We start from the raw sequence: 13,960 nt of genomic DNA, 5'->3' as shown, positions 1-13,960 counted from the left end.
ATCTTGGGTAACTGGATCTAAGCAAGCTCGAACAAAGAGGCTTTTTAAAATCTTTTTGGCTAAATGTAACCTCACTACATTTGGTGTGTTATGTTCTTTGTCTCCACTAATACTTCAGTTAAATTCTCCCTTTAGAGTTTAAGGTTTTAAACCGGATACACTTAAATTTTTTGGTAATTCTACATCGGCAGAAGGTATGAACATGAATAGTCCTTCGTCTCTCTGAGCCCTGCGACGCACTGTAACCTGTCCTGGTGTACCCAGCATCTTTCCCATGACAGGTGGGATAGCTTCCAGCCACCCCCAGGACCCTGAATTAGATAAGCAGTTGAGGAGATGGATTGATAGATTGTAGGCAGAGGATGCCTGCTACTTCTATCAGTACTACTACTGGGTTGGACTCCCTTTTGCTTTCAGAACTGCCTTTGATCTTTTCGGCATAGATCTAACAAGGTGTTGGAAACATTCCTCTTGATGGCGTCACACAGTCCTTGCATGCTTCATGTTGTTTACACCACATCCTGACCCTACCGTCTGAAAGTTGCTGCAGAAATTGAGATTCATCAGACCAGACAATACTTCTTCCAGGTTTGGTGACGCCGTGTAAACTGTAGCCCACGTTTCCTGTTCTTTGTTGATGTAGGTAGAAACCATTCAGGTCTCCTGCTGCTGTAAACCATCTGCTTATAGGTCTGATGTGCTGTGGGTTGATAGTTCCTTTTCTGCGTCTTTGTTGTCTTTGTTGTAATTGTCATGGTCTGGGTGAGCAGCTGGGATTTTCCATCAGTGCCAGAGCGCCCTTGGCTCCGCCCGTGGGCAGGACTTCCTCAGCTTCACGCATCTGGAGCTAATTGGGGCAATCAGGCCAAAGAGGGATTTAAGCTCTGCGCTGTCATCTCCTCCCTGCCAGTTCGTCAACTACCTGATGTTGGTAACCGGCTCCCACGTTCATGCTGCTAATCTCAAGTTGTTTGACTCACGCCGTTTCTTGGATCCACTTGGATCCACTTGGATCTCAGCTCCTTTCCACCTCACTGGGAAATATCTCCAAACCTCACCTGCCTGCCCTCCTGCTCACTCACCACTTTGGATCCAAAGAACCCCAGGTCAGCCGTTTCACCTCCCCCTCAATACCACACCTTCACCTCCTGCAAGTAAGCTGAAAAGACTCTCATACTTACCCTCTCTGGTAATCCACTTCAACCCAGCTCTAACTCCGCTCTCCTCTCTCCCCAGTGTGACCAATACTTACCTGCCTAGATCCAGTTGTCCTCACGTTCATGCCACGCTAATAGTTCCACGGCTACTTTTCCACACCGCAGTTTGCCACGTTATTGTGTTTTCACCCATATTATATATTCACCAATAAATTGTGTTAAAACGCCCTCTTGCCTCCGCTCTGTGTGTCTGCGCTTCGGTTCTGTTCAAGTTGCTGGCCTCCGTCCAGCGTGACAGTAATGAGTTCGTTATTTGAGTTATTGTTGCCTTCAGATTGGTTTGAAGCACTTTGACCATTTTCTGCAGTAGAAATATTTTCATCCTTTTGGACCATGGTCGTGTGGGAAAATCCCAGCATATCAGCGGTTTCTGCAATATTCACAGTAGACTGTCTGACACCAACAACCAGCCGCAATCAGAGCCACAAAAATCCCCGTTCTTCCACATTCTGATGCTCAGCTTGAACTTTAACTTCAGGTTGTTTGGCTAATTAGATATTTGCATTGATAACAGCTGAAAACTATCATCATCATCATTTATTTATTTATATAGCACTTTAAAAACACACCTGGTAGACCAAAGTGCTGTACAATACTAATATGCACATAGTAATAAAACCAGACATGGCAATAAAATTAAAAAAACAAATAAAAATATCAGTTACCCAGAGTTAAAAGCCAGGGAATAAAAATAGGTTTTTAATAAAGACTTAAAAACTGGCACAGATGTAGCCTGTCTAATATGGAGAGGAAGGTTATTCCAAAGCATCGGTGCAGCAACAGAGAACGCTCGGTCTCCTCTAAGTTTCAGCCATGACTTTGGGACCGAAAGCAGCAACTGCTCAGCTGACCGAAGGGAACGAGTGGGGCGTGGGGCTTCAACAAGTCAGACAAATAAACAGGTGCCAGACCATTTAGAGCAGGGGTGTCAAACTCAAATACACAGTGGGCCAAAATTCAAAACTGGAACAAAGTTGCGGGCTAACATTAATATTTATTGAAAAAAAAAAATCTTCCTCCAGATATAAGAATGAATCTTTTCTTATGGACTCAAATAAGTTTTGCTGGAAAACTGAATATGGAACAAGCAAAGCTTAATACTAAACAATATATATATTAGCTGTATAATACCAGTAGGCCAGCTCTAATAATAATTTGGTATGGCTCCGCGGGCCAAATGTAATTAGGCTGCGGGCCAGAGTTTGACACCTATGATTTAGAGATTTAAAAACCAATAAAAGGACTTTAAAACGGATCCTAAATCCAATTGGAAGCCAGTGTAAAGAGGCCAAAATTGGAGTGATGTGATCAAATTTTCTTCTGCCAGTTAAAAATCGTGCCTAACACTACCACTTAATGGGCTGATAACCTTTGAAACGAGTGCAAAGGCAGGTCATTGGTATAAACAGAGCAAAGCTCACAAGCAGACTGTTAGTTACACAATCCAAGTTCAGAAGGCGGATCTGAAGGACCCACAGTAAGAAAGAGATCAAACTTGGAGTCTAATATTAATGCAAGTTTGTGTAAGTGCATTTGCTGCCAAAAGGCAAAAATAATAAGATTGGTTCCTCTTCACAGGGCGTCTCGTGTAAGGTTAAACCTGACAAAAACAGGGTGCCTGGGCTTGAGGAGTGGGTCATCAACTAATTGTAAGCTCTGTGTTTTGATCCCCAGCTTCAGGACATTGACTAATAAATAGATGCACTGGGATCAATTATTCCCTCGATGCGTCCATTTATGTGCACAAATGTGTGCATAACAGATAAAGGGCTGTATGCACAGAACAAAGCGCCCTATGGACGCGTGCATGAATGGGTGAATTTGGCTTGAAGTGTGAAGCGCTTTAAGCGGTCGATAAGAGAAGTGCTATACAAATACATTCCATTTACCTTATCGGTGTTTGTTTACCGTAACCACAGTTTTTCTCTGGCCTTAATCAAACTGGACTTTCCATTTGCCAATAAACTAGAAAGCTTACACTACAAACAAAAACTTTGGCCATCAGAACAATCTGAAAGATGCTATGTTCACAGTATTTTCTGCACACACAGCAGCGGTGGCTTCAAATAATCGACTGACCCGAAACTGACTGTGGCAGCAAAGATACACAGGTTGAGTCCTCCCATTTCAGGGCACATCAGGCTGCATTTCTTGGCTGCATCAGAAGAGGCCTTTGAAACAGGACTTCAGACAATCTAGCCCCTGAGCAGGGACGCAGCAAGAGACAAAACAAACCCTTTCATGAATTTGTTACAGTCAGAGTGAAAACAGTAAAAGCTCAACAAATCTGAGCTACAGGTTCTCGGGAACTCATACTGTCCACCACAATATGCTGAAACCTTGTCTGCACAGGCTCATAATCCTTGTTTAGTATTTATTTATCATTAAATAGCTGCCTGTGTAAACCAAGTCCTTCAGGTGGAGTCTTAATTCTTTACTTAATTCGACATCGGCTAATAATAATAAATATCTCAAATGTGAAACCGCAGAGCATTCTTGCTTCAGGGATACGCTTTTCTCATCAATTTCTAATGTGACGAACAACAAAATCCCACAAACTAGGTGAGGGGACAAATGTCACAATCACACTTCCAGAAGAAAAGTTTGAAGTCTGGTCACAGTCCGCTTTTTTTATTTTGACTCTGTACCCCACCTCTCAGCCTGACAGTTGAGAAAGGCTTCAGTGGTTAACTGGATGGACAGATGGACGGATGGACGGATAGATTGTGGATATTCCCAGACACCTCAGTATATATCATCACATTACTTCACTAACGATGACCTTATTGTGATTTTTTACATTTTGCTGAGTAATGCAATAACATTTATTTATTCCCTTTTTTCAGCTGCTAATTATATCCTCAACACTAAAATTTGTTCAATTCAATATATTAACTTATCTCAGTTCAGCTAGTTTAACCTCCTAAGACCCGAACTCTTTCATGCCATGCATTTTGAATTTTTCGTTGCTATATGGGTTGATTGTTTTTACATTTTACATTGTTTTTACAGGTCCCAAAGAATTACCAGATTTTTTCTTTTTACCTAATTTTTGTTTCTGAGAAAAATGAGATCCACATATGAGGACATTCGTTTTACATTTTGATAGAACAGTGGCAGTATTATGTCCTTGCAAGTGGATATCAGGCCCTAGTAGAGAAAAATTAAGTATTTTGGTCTAGACGTCCCAAAACGTGATGTCCACATATGTGGACGTCAGGTCCTAGGAGGTTAAGCAGATTAACACTGTGATTCAAACCTGCTATAATGTTGTCATAAGACAGAGTCACTCTGTCTGCGATTGAATGGGGTCAAGCTGGCACTCACACGCAACCTGTTTCTGATAATTCAGCTACTAACTGTGAAAAATCACATAAGTATACATATTTAGATAGCCTACTCTATATAACTTCTCCATGCTCTTAAACTTTCTTTTATTATTGTGTTTATTTCCTGTTTTTATGCCTGTCTTATTTGCTCTGTACAGTATCCTTGGGTGTTTTGAAAGGCGCTTTTAAACAAAATGTATTATTATGATTATGATTATTGTTATTTGTTTCTGTCTACACAAACACAAATCCAAATTTAACAGAAATGCACATATAACAATTACATTTATGTTAAACAACCTTCCTGTTCCACAGGAAGGTTGTTTAACAGTTGATTTAGCATTGATTTAGCATTGATTTAGCATAGAATAGAATAGAATAGAATAGAATAGCCCTTTATTGTCATTGCACATGTACAACAAACCAACTGTGCACTAATGTAAGTTTGCTCGAAGACGCTATCTCAGGTTTTTGGTGATGTTCTCTCTCGTTCACAGTATTTTGACCCCCGACCCTAATGGATTGATGGTTATGTATCCGATGACACTGATGATACCAGTGGAGCACTTTTGCACACGGTCTCTTCACATGTGTTTCAGATGCTGAGGGATTTTTATTGAACTCTGTTTTTTAACTGCAGGCAGAAAATCAAAGGTTGAGGTGCACCAAGTGTGCAACAACGCTGACTGGCCGTGACCGAGCATCAGTATGTAGCCACCTTACGACAGGGAAGAACTGTGTTTATTCTCTTATTAACCAACATAAACCTGTTTATGTTTCAAATGCAAAAGAAAGAGCCCTCCGGCCGGCTGGGAGCCCACTCGGAGAGTAAAATTTAAGCACCTTCGGACAGCAGCAATGTGTTTCCTGCAATCCATTCCCTCTACACTCCCGCATCACTGAGTGCTCTTTCAATCAGCCTCCGTTGTCCCCGTGTGGCTGCCAGGAGCCAACATGGCCAAACTCCAAACTAATACATTTTCCAATTGATCTATTTGATAACAACAACAACAAAAAGTTTTCCCTTCTGTCCTACAGTGTGAGCAAAGCACCGCCTGGCGCAGCATCGCTTTGAGGCCGCTCGCTTTCTCTCGTTCCACAGGTGATAGCTGCAGCGTCATGTAGCTACACACTGTGATGGCTATCAGTGGAATTGGCTTTGAGATTGCTCTCCGCAGTGAACCCCCCGCTCCTCTGATTGAGGCCCTCGACGCATCGCCACATCATCCATCAATGGGATGGGAAAGCAGATGGGGGCGGAGGTTCGGTGGAGAGTGAACCCAAGAACGAAAGATGAAAGAAAGGAGTGCAGGAGGTAGGGCTGATAAAGTCGGGGACAGATAAGACTGGGTAAAATAGATAGATAAACACAGAGAGCAAGATAAGGGTAAAGAGAAAATGAGCGCGAATGCGAGGAGAGGCAATGTGCCGGAGCGCAAATGAGGTGAAACATGCTGACTGGAAGTGAAGTCGAAAGAGGAGAGAAAAGGGGAGGAGAGGGAGATCACACGAAGACAAGAGCAGGAAAAAGAAATAAACGTGGGAAAAAGGGGACGAGCAGCCAGAGTGTTCATGTCCACGCTAATGTGGATGAGTCTGAAATGCCATCTTTTTCTCTCTGTTTGGGTATTACATCCAATTTAAACCACTGCTTTCCAAATCTTAGCAGTTCACAAAAGCTCTCTAAGGTATAAAACACCACACAATGCAGTCTGGAAGGAGGCAGCAGAGCTTTTTGAAACCACTCCGCTGTGATTGCCTTTAAAGCTTTTACAAACACACACATCCCCCCTCGTTTCAATATACAGGGTGGGCCATTTATATGGATACGCCGTAATAACATGGGAATGGTTGGTGATATTAAAGTCCTGTTTGTGGCACATTAGTATATGTGAGGGGGCAAACTCCTCAAGATGGGTGGTGACCATGGTGGCCATTTAGAAGTCGGCCATCTTGGATACAACTTTTGTTTTTTCAATAGGAAGAGGGTCATGTGACACATCAAACTTATTGGTAATGTCACAAGAAAAACAATGGTGTGCTTGATTTCAACGTAACTTTATTCTTTCATGAGTTATTTACAAGTTTCTCTTTGTCCGCAGCCATTGACATGTCGAAGAGGTTAACACGTGAGGAGCGGATCGAAATCGTGTTGATATCTGGTCAACGCAGTAACCGGGTCATTGCAGCAGATTTCAATGCAACGAGATCACCCATCTCCCATGCTACAGTTAGCAAACTGCTTGCTAAGTTTTGTGAAACTGGTTCAGTGTTGGATTTGCCAAAATGTGGACGCAAGAAAACTCTCACTAATGAAGAAACATCAGTAGCTGTCCTAGCTTCATTCAGCAAGAGCCCACAGCGTAGCACTCGCCGCATGTCACTGGAGAGTGGCATTAGTCGAACATCCCTTCGGCGGATATTAGCTACTCACAAATGGCACCCTTACAAACTCCAGCTACTGCAGCATCTCAACGAGGATGACCCAGATCGGCGCACAGAATTTGCAGAATGGGCAAAACAAAATTTGGAACAGGACCCTCAGTTCACGCAGAAGATTTTGTTCAGTGATGAGGCAAACTTTTATGTGAATGGTGTTAACAAACAAAACCACTGCTATTGGTCTGACACTAACCCACATTGGATGGATCCTCCAAGACTGTTGGAACAACAAAAGTGATGGTTTGGTGTGGTATATGGGGCACAACGACAGTGGGTCCATTCTTCATCAATGGAAACCTCAAGGCCACTGGATATTTGAAATTGCTACATGATGATGTGTTTCCCTCTTTGTGCACTGAAGCTGGCACGTTCCCTGAGTTTTTCCAGCAAGATGGTGCACCACCACATTATGGGTGCCAGGTCCGAGCATTCCTAGATGAACAGTTTCCTGGAAAGTGGATTGGTTGTCGTGGGCCAGTTGAATGGCCCCCAAGGTCTCCCGATCTGACCCCCTTAGACTTTTAGCTTTGGGGTCATCTGAAGGCAATTGTCTGTGGTGTGAAGATACGAGATGTGCAGCACCTGAAACGACGGATACTGGATGCCTGTGCTGGCATTTCTCCTGCGGTGTTGCTATCAGTGTGTGAAGAGTGGGAGAAGAGGGTTGCATTGACAATCCAACACAATGGGCAGCACACTGAACACATTTTATAAGTGGTCAGAAACTTGTAAATAACTCATGAAAGAATAAAGTTACGTTGAAACCAAGCACACCATTGTTTTTCTTGTGACATTACCAATAAGTTTGATGTGTCACATGGCCCTCTTCCTATTGAAAAAACAAAAGTTGTATCCAAGATGGCCGACTTCTAAATGGCCACCATGGTCACCACCCATCTTGAGGAGTTTCCCCCTCACATATACTAATGTGCCACAAACAGACTTTAATATCACCAACCATTCCAGTGTTATTACGGTGTATCCATATAAATGGCCCACCCTGTAGTTTGCGAGGAAGATTTATTGAAATATGTAAACATGCATGGAAATACAGTTTGTAAAGCAAAACAGAGTTTGAGGAATTCGAAGAAGCTTCAAAGTCGGCGTGACCACATTTATTCATCAGCACAGTCCGAACTGTAAATAGTTCTCCAGGCTTCTTGAAGGACATTCAAACACTTCTTTTGATGTTTCCTTTGTTCTGTTTTCTGTTAAAATGATGTCCAGTATACTTGAGGTCCAGACTGTGGGGAGGCCATGACACTGGCAGTGTGTTTGGTTTTGCAGTTTTGCATGGTTTGTGTTTGACATGGCAGAGCCTCCACCATAGATGCTCGCTGTTGTACCTCTCTCCACACAGACTGATGACAATTTGAACCACATGTCACATTTCATCACTCCATCAGACCTGTTGCCACTAATTTCTAGTCCACTTCTTGTGTAATGTGTCAACCTCAGCTCTTTTACCGCGTTTTCCTTCCTTAAGAACGGCCTCTTGACGAACACCTTTTTTCTGACGAGGGGGCCAGGGAACAATAGGATCAGCTGAAGGGTCAAATGCATCTCTCAGGTCGCGTGTCGGGTCTTTGATGGATTTCTTCCTGTTTTTTTTTAAGGACACAACTTTCAGATACTGTCGATCTGCCGTAAACAGACGTTAGGCCTCTATTTCTGTTAGTTAATCGAAAGTATTTTGACAGTATGCAACTTTTATTACTTTGGAATTACTGTTAGATGCTATAATGCTATAGCTAACATTATCTTTCTAATAGCTGCTTATGCATAGACACAAGGATACTGTGCAGACTCTAGTAGCACAACATTTAGATTCTTACTTTTGGGTGATTTAACTGCTATCATTGTAACAAATAGTCCTCTTTATATTAACTTTCCATACTAGTGTAGAAAGGAACCTAATGGAAAAACACATGTCTTGCCATCCTCTGCAGGCTCAGTTTGATGCTAATGTAGAAATCAGTAACTTTCTGAATTATAAATCATAAAAGATTGAATGTTTGTGAGGGCACCATATGAATTTTAGGATCGTTGGCAGATTGTCAGCACATTTAATGAAAGTCACCATTTCCCCTACATGAGGATAATTTCCTTGCAAACAGTGTAAAAGCATCTATTTGCTCTCATTAAAAGATAAAGAGCACAGGCAGGAACAGGTGAAAGTGTCGCTAGTCTTCTCGGAGACTCAGTCTCTGCTCTCTGTGCCGGCGGCTGTCAGTGTCACAGGCCGATAGATTTCCTATTAACTTCATCTTCATCTGGGATGGATGGCGTGGCCCTCCGAGGCCAATGGCAGCGCACCATCAAGGTCTTCACACTGACAGTGATTGACGTGTGAATACACACGCCTGCAGGCTCGCCGTGCTGGATAAGAGACACATCGAAGAGGGTGGCTTCTACACAAGATGCCACGCGGCCGGTGGATTTACAGACGCAGACGAGCAAGGCTGTATTATTCGCGGCGCACAGTTGGTGATATGAAAACAGCTGCAAGATGAAGCAGTTTAATCTGACACAAGCTGACATTCTGCAGGACAACAGTTGCCGACCTGATTAGTCTCTAATTGCAGGGATGACATTGTAGGGCTAATTAGGGGCAATTAGGTGCAACTACTCTGCATTCATCAAAGGGCTTTATAAGGTTAAGGAAATGGAAACTATTTTAATATTTAGATTTGCTTCTCAAAAGAGAAATTAGCTACTCCAGTTAAGTCAAATTCAAAATCCTGCTCCTCACATACAAGGTCTTAAATAATCAGGCCCCATCTTATCTTAATGACCTTATAGTTCCACATCACACTATTAGAGCACTTCACTCTCACACTGCAGGCTTACTTGTTGTTTCTAGAGTATTTAAAAGTAGAATGGGAGGCAGAGCCTTTAACGATTAGGCTTCAAACTTTCCTATTTGCTAAAACATATAGTTAGGGCTGGATCAGGTGACCCTGAATCCTCCCTTAGGCTACGTTCACACTGCAGGTCTTGATGCTCAATTCCGATTTTTTGATCAAATCTGATTTTTTTGTCTGCTCGTTCACACTACAAATAAAATGCGACAGCAAACGCGCTCTAGTGTGAACGCTCAAAGCGGCCGCATGCGCAAAAGAAGACGTCACACACAACGCGCTCTGTTTAGACCCAGAGCAAACTATTGTTTGACTGATGACCTTAATATAAAGACTTCGGACTTTACGTTTTCCAATTTTTGCTTTAAGTTATTTTGTTATTTACATAATAATGTAAATAACCTAATAATGATCCTTATTGCTGTTTTAGAGGAGCGGTGCTTCAAAGGATAGTTGCAGATTTCTGTCAGAATCTGCAGATTATACAGTACAAATAAAATGTTCACGTTTCTCCAACGTTGTCTTCCCAACAGTTTCACCGGATGGCCAGAAAGCGTTCGCGATGTCTTCTCCGGCGCTGATAATTGGCGTCTGTCTTGTGTCGGTGACGTAAAAGACGGATTTAATGCGACATGACCATCAAACAGCAGTCGCTTTCTAAAACATCAGATATGTATCGGATTCAGCACCACATACGAAAGTGACCCAGATCGGATTTGAAAATATCGGATTTGTGCCGTTCACACTGTCACACCATGATCGGATATGGGTAAAAAAAAAATCGGATTTGATGCGCTTTCGCCTGCAGTGTGAACGTAGCCTTAGTTACACTGCAATAGTTGTAGGCTGCTGGGAGATTCCCATGATGCACTGAGTGTTTCTCCTCACAACACTAACACCATGCAACCAAGTGAATGCCAGCTCAGTTTCCTCGTACACTTTCTCACTCTTTTCACCTTCAAATGTTGCAGTGATGGTGAGTATCCATAGGGATAAAAGTACTCAACACACACACACACACACACAGAGTTATGAATAAATTGTGACAGTCATCATAGTGGTGCAATTATCTGCTGATTATTAAGTAATTACTGCGGGCTAATTGGAAGCGGTTATTGTTTTTATGGTTCTCGGAGCAGCTTTGTGTCAGAGTTTCATCAAAGCCAGAAATGAAGATCGGTCACTGTCACAGCCACGACCACAGCGGTTTACTGCCAAATGGGAAGATGCAATCATGTGCCGCTGCAGTGCTGCTGAACAATGATTACGAGGTCCCACATTCTTCAGGCCGACTCCGAAAGCGAGACAATCCGTGTAGACTCACATTTTAATATGCAGAAACATTACAGGAGAAATAAACACCTTCATAACGTCTGTATGGATGATGATTTTCTTATAAACTCCCACATTTCGACCTTACTAAGTCTTGAAGTTGTGCATTATTTGAAGTGATGCTTTCATTAACAAGTAAAATTAAATCTGAGTACAAGTATCTGACAAATATCACGGCTCGTTCTGTGGTTAATTGTATGAATGGGATGACCCCGATGAAGGCCACAAACCAAAACGTGTTGGTCAAACAAAGTTGTTCTTTGTACTACAAGTGTGGCTGCAGCTTTAATTTCTTTAATTTAGTAGATGAAGTTGTGCAGGAGACCTCTACTCTGTCTCTGCTTTCTGTGTCTGTGTGATGGACCCGTGGAGTCATCAGGATGCACCCTGATTAGCAAGTTGATAACGTAGCACGCTGCTCTATTAAATATTTGTCTGCAGCCCACTAAAACCGTCTTTTCTGCAGTTTGGGTGAGAGCTATCCCATTACTTTATCTCTGTACCACTAAACACTGATTACCTTGTACCTGTGTCTGTGTGATGCACCCATGCAGTCAGCAGATGCACGTCATTAACCATGCCTGCGATTGCTAGCTGATAACCTAGCACTTCATTCTTTTGTCTAAATCAGGCTGCAGAAAACCAAGATGGCAACAGCCAAAATGTTACAATAGATAACATCAAAGCGACAGAGCTCATGATTGTCAGTCAGGTATCTCAGTGCTGGGAAGCTAATGCGAAAACAGACGTGACGATGAGTAGGTCTTATTTTAGAAAATACTACAAGTTAATTGCGGGAAAAGATTGAAAATTCCAGAAAGGTAGGAAGTGAACATGTTTCTAAGTGAACATTAAATCATATCATTAAAATATTCATCAAATCAGACATGCAAATTAAATCTGGATTAAATCTGTTTCATGTGATGGGTAGAGGCTTGCTTTTCTGCATAATGATTACGGGACTGTGGAGGACGAGGAGGTTAAGAACCTGTTAAGTGATCATAATGAAGCAGCCTGACAAAAGCTTAAAATAGAAACTTCACTACTTGTGTAAACATGCAAATTTAAGAGAGTTTGGTGAAAACTAAGAAATGAAACTCAATAAAAGTGCGAGACAACCTATTTTGGATGAATCTGTTAAGAGACAGACCGAGGAATACAAAGTCCACCGCCCCCCCCGCGCCGACAGCCCCCTGGTAGTCCCCTCAGTTGAAGTACAAAGTGCCACAGCAGCGCCAACAAAGCTCTCCCTTTGATCTACGTCTCCTCCCCTCTCCTTCCTTTCTTTGGGTGAGACAGTTTAAATGAGGTCTTTGTGCTGCGCCCGAAACTCGAGATGCCATCGAAGAAGTCTTCAATAAAAACCTTGCCCTCATCTGCACCATGTAGAAATTTACGATGCACAAACTTTCATTGACTCTCAGGGTTGCTCAGATTGAATAGCCTTGTCTTCAAGGCACAAACGCCATCAAAGGGAGGGGAGGTCTCCATGTCCTCAGACAGACAGGGGGATGGACTGGGACAGACAGACAAAAACCAGACGATCTGACTGATATTTTCATTTCAGGTTTATACAAACTCATGAAAAAGTCTCCAGCTCCAGGTACAGAAGCAAAACATTAATGTTTTCGGTTCTTTTAACGTTATTGAACGTCTAACAGAGAAATCCATAATCTTCTGTAACACCATAAAACTTTTATTGATGTCTATAAAGAGTTTATTTACACATACACAAAATGTTTTTAGTGCAGGATGAATAATGAGGTTACAAGCCAAGCAAACAACATCTCTTAAAGCGGCAGCCCGGCTCATTGTGATCCATCGACAGTGGTACCGACACTTCACGAATGCCATAAAAACATGACAATGGATGGAAAGACATCTAATGGATGGACACTTTACAATAGGAACATTTTACACTGCACAAAAAAGTTTGAGACTTCGACTTCTCATTTTGGTGACTCAGCTTGGGTAAGTTGGCTAATGGCTAATGAAATATGACAGAAGAGTTAATTAACATCATAAAATGGGCACTTGAAAACCTCTGCAGTAAATGTGGGCATTTAAGAACAGCATCAGAGATCTCAGCATCAGCATCTCTGAGACACACTTGCTTATTTTCTTCTCAGCAGGTATGTTTGTCCTAGACCTCGTGGAGGCACAACGATGCTACTCTGACAGACTGGATTATTAGTCTCTGTTTAGAGGTTGCTGGACTGCAGCACAAACAAAGCAAACATCAGTTATATCTACACTATCTGTGGTTAACATCACCTTCAGAAAATGCAACATCTTCTAATGTCTGAATATCTGCCTGTTTAGCATGTGGGTAAAACAACCACAGTCTGAGGTGTTGAGGTCCACATGCACAGCTCACACTGCAACTGACTCAATCCCTGTCCACACAATTGGGGAGTTCATGAACCAGCAGATCCTGACCTGCACACGAGATGCTCACCTTCAAGTTCCCCTCAAGGCTCAGAAATCTTCACTTCTTTTCGATTTTCTGAAGCGTTCTTTCTCTGATCCGTCCACTGGTCCAATTTTGCCATGGAAGACCCTATTAGGGGCTAGTGCCCTGGACAACACTGCTTCCAAAATCCCATGGACATGCAAACCATGGGATCTTGGGATCACGGGACCATGGGATCACGGTAAGGTGATGATTCATCAGGGCTGAGCTAAGTCTTAGGGATAGCGTGAAGAGATTGGACATCCAGAAGGATCCTGAAAGAAGCCAGTTAAGGTGGTTTTGCAATCAGGTTAGGACGGGAACCTC

At 42.5% G+C, this 13,960-nt stretch overlaps 1 protein-coding gene and 1 long non-coding RNA gene across 11 annotated transcripts in view; both read right to left on the bottom strand.

The window, feature by feature from the left end:
- sgcd (sarcoglycan, delta (dystrophin-associated glycoprotein)) overlaps positions 1 to 13,960 on the bottom strand; it is a 598,968-nt gene that overhangs the window by 135,145 nt on the left and 449,863 nt on the right. The gene's annotated exons all lie outside the window — the stretch shown is intronic.
- LOC146510490 (uncharacterized) overlaps positions 50 to 13,960 on the bottom strand; it is a 36,729-nt gene continuing 22,818 nt past the window's right edge. For all 3 annotated transcript variants that reach the window (XR_014876300.1, XR_014876301.1, XR_014876302.1), the window contains one exon: positions 50 to 13,960. This exon is cut by the window's right edge. This is a non-coding gene — a long non-coding RNA (uncharacterized LOC146510490).

This window comes from Neolamprologus multifasciatus, chromosome 10, assembly GCF_963576455.1.
Source record: "Neolamprologus multifasciatus chromosome 10, fNeoMul1.2, whole genome shotgun sequence".
NCBI classification, from domain to species: Eukaryota; Metazoa; Chordata; class Actinopteri; order Cichliformes; family Cichlidae; genus Neolamprologus; species Neolamprologus multifasciatus.
The sequence above is the reverse complement of the archived record's forward strand: the minus strand, read 5'-3'. Positions and strand labels throughout refer to the sequence as shown.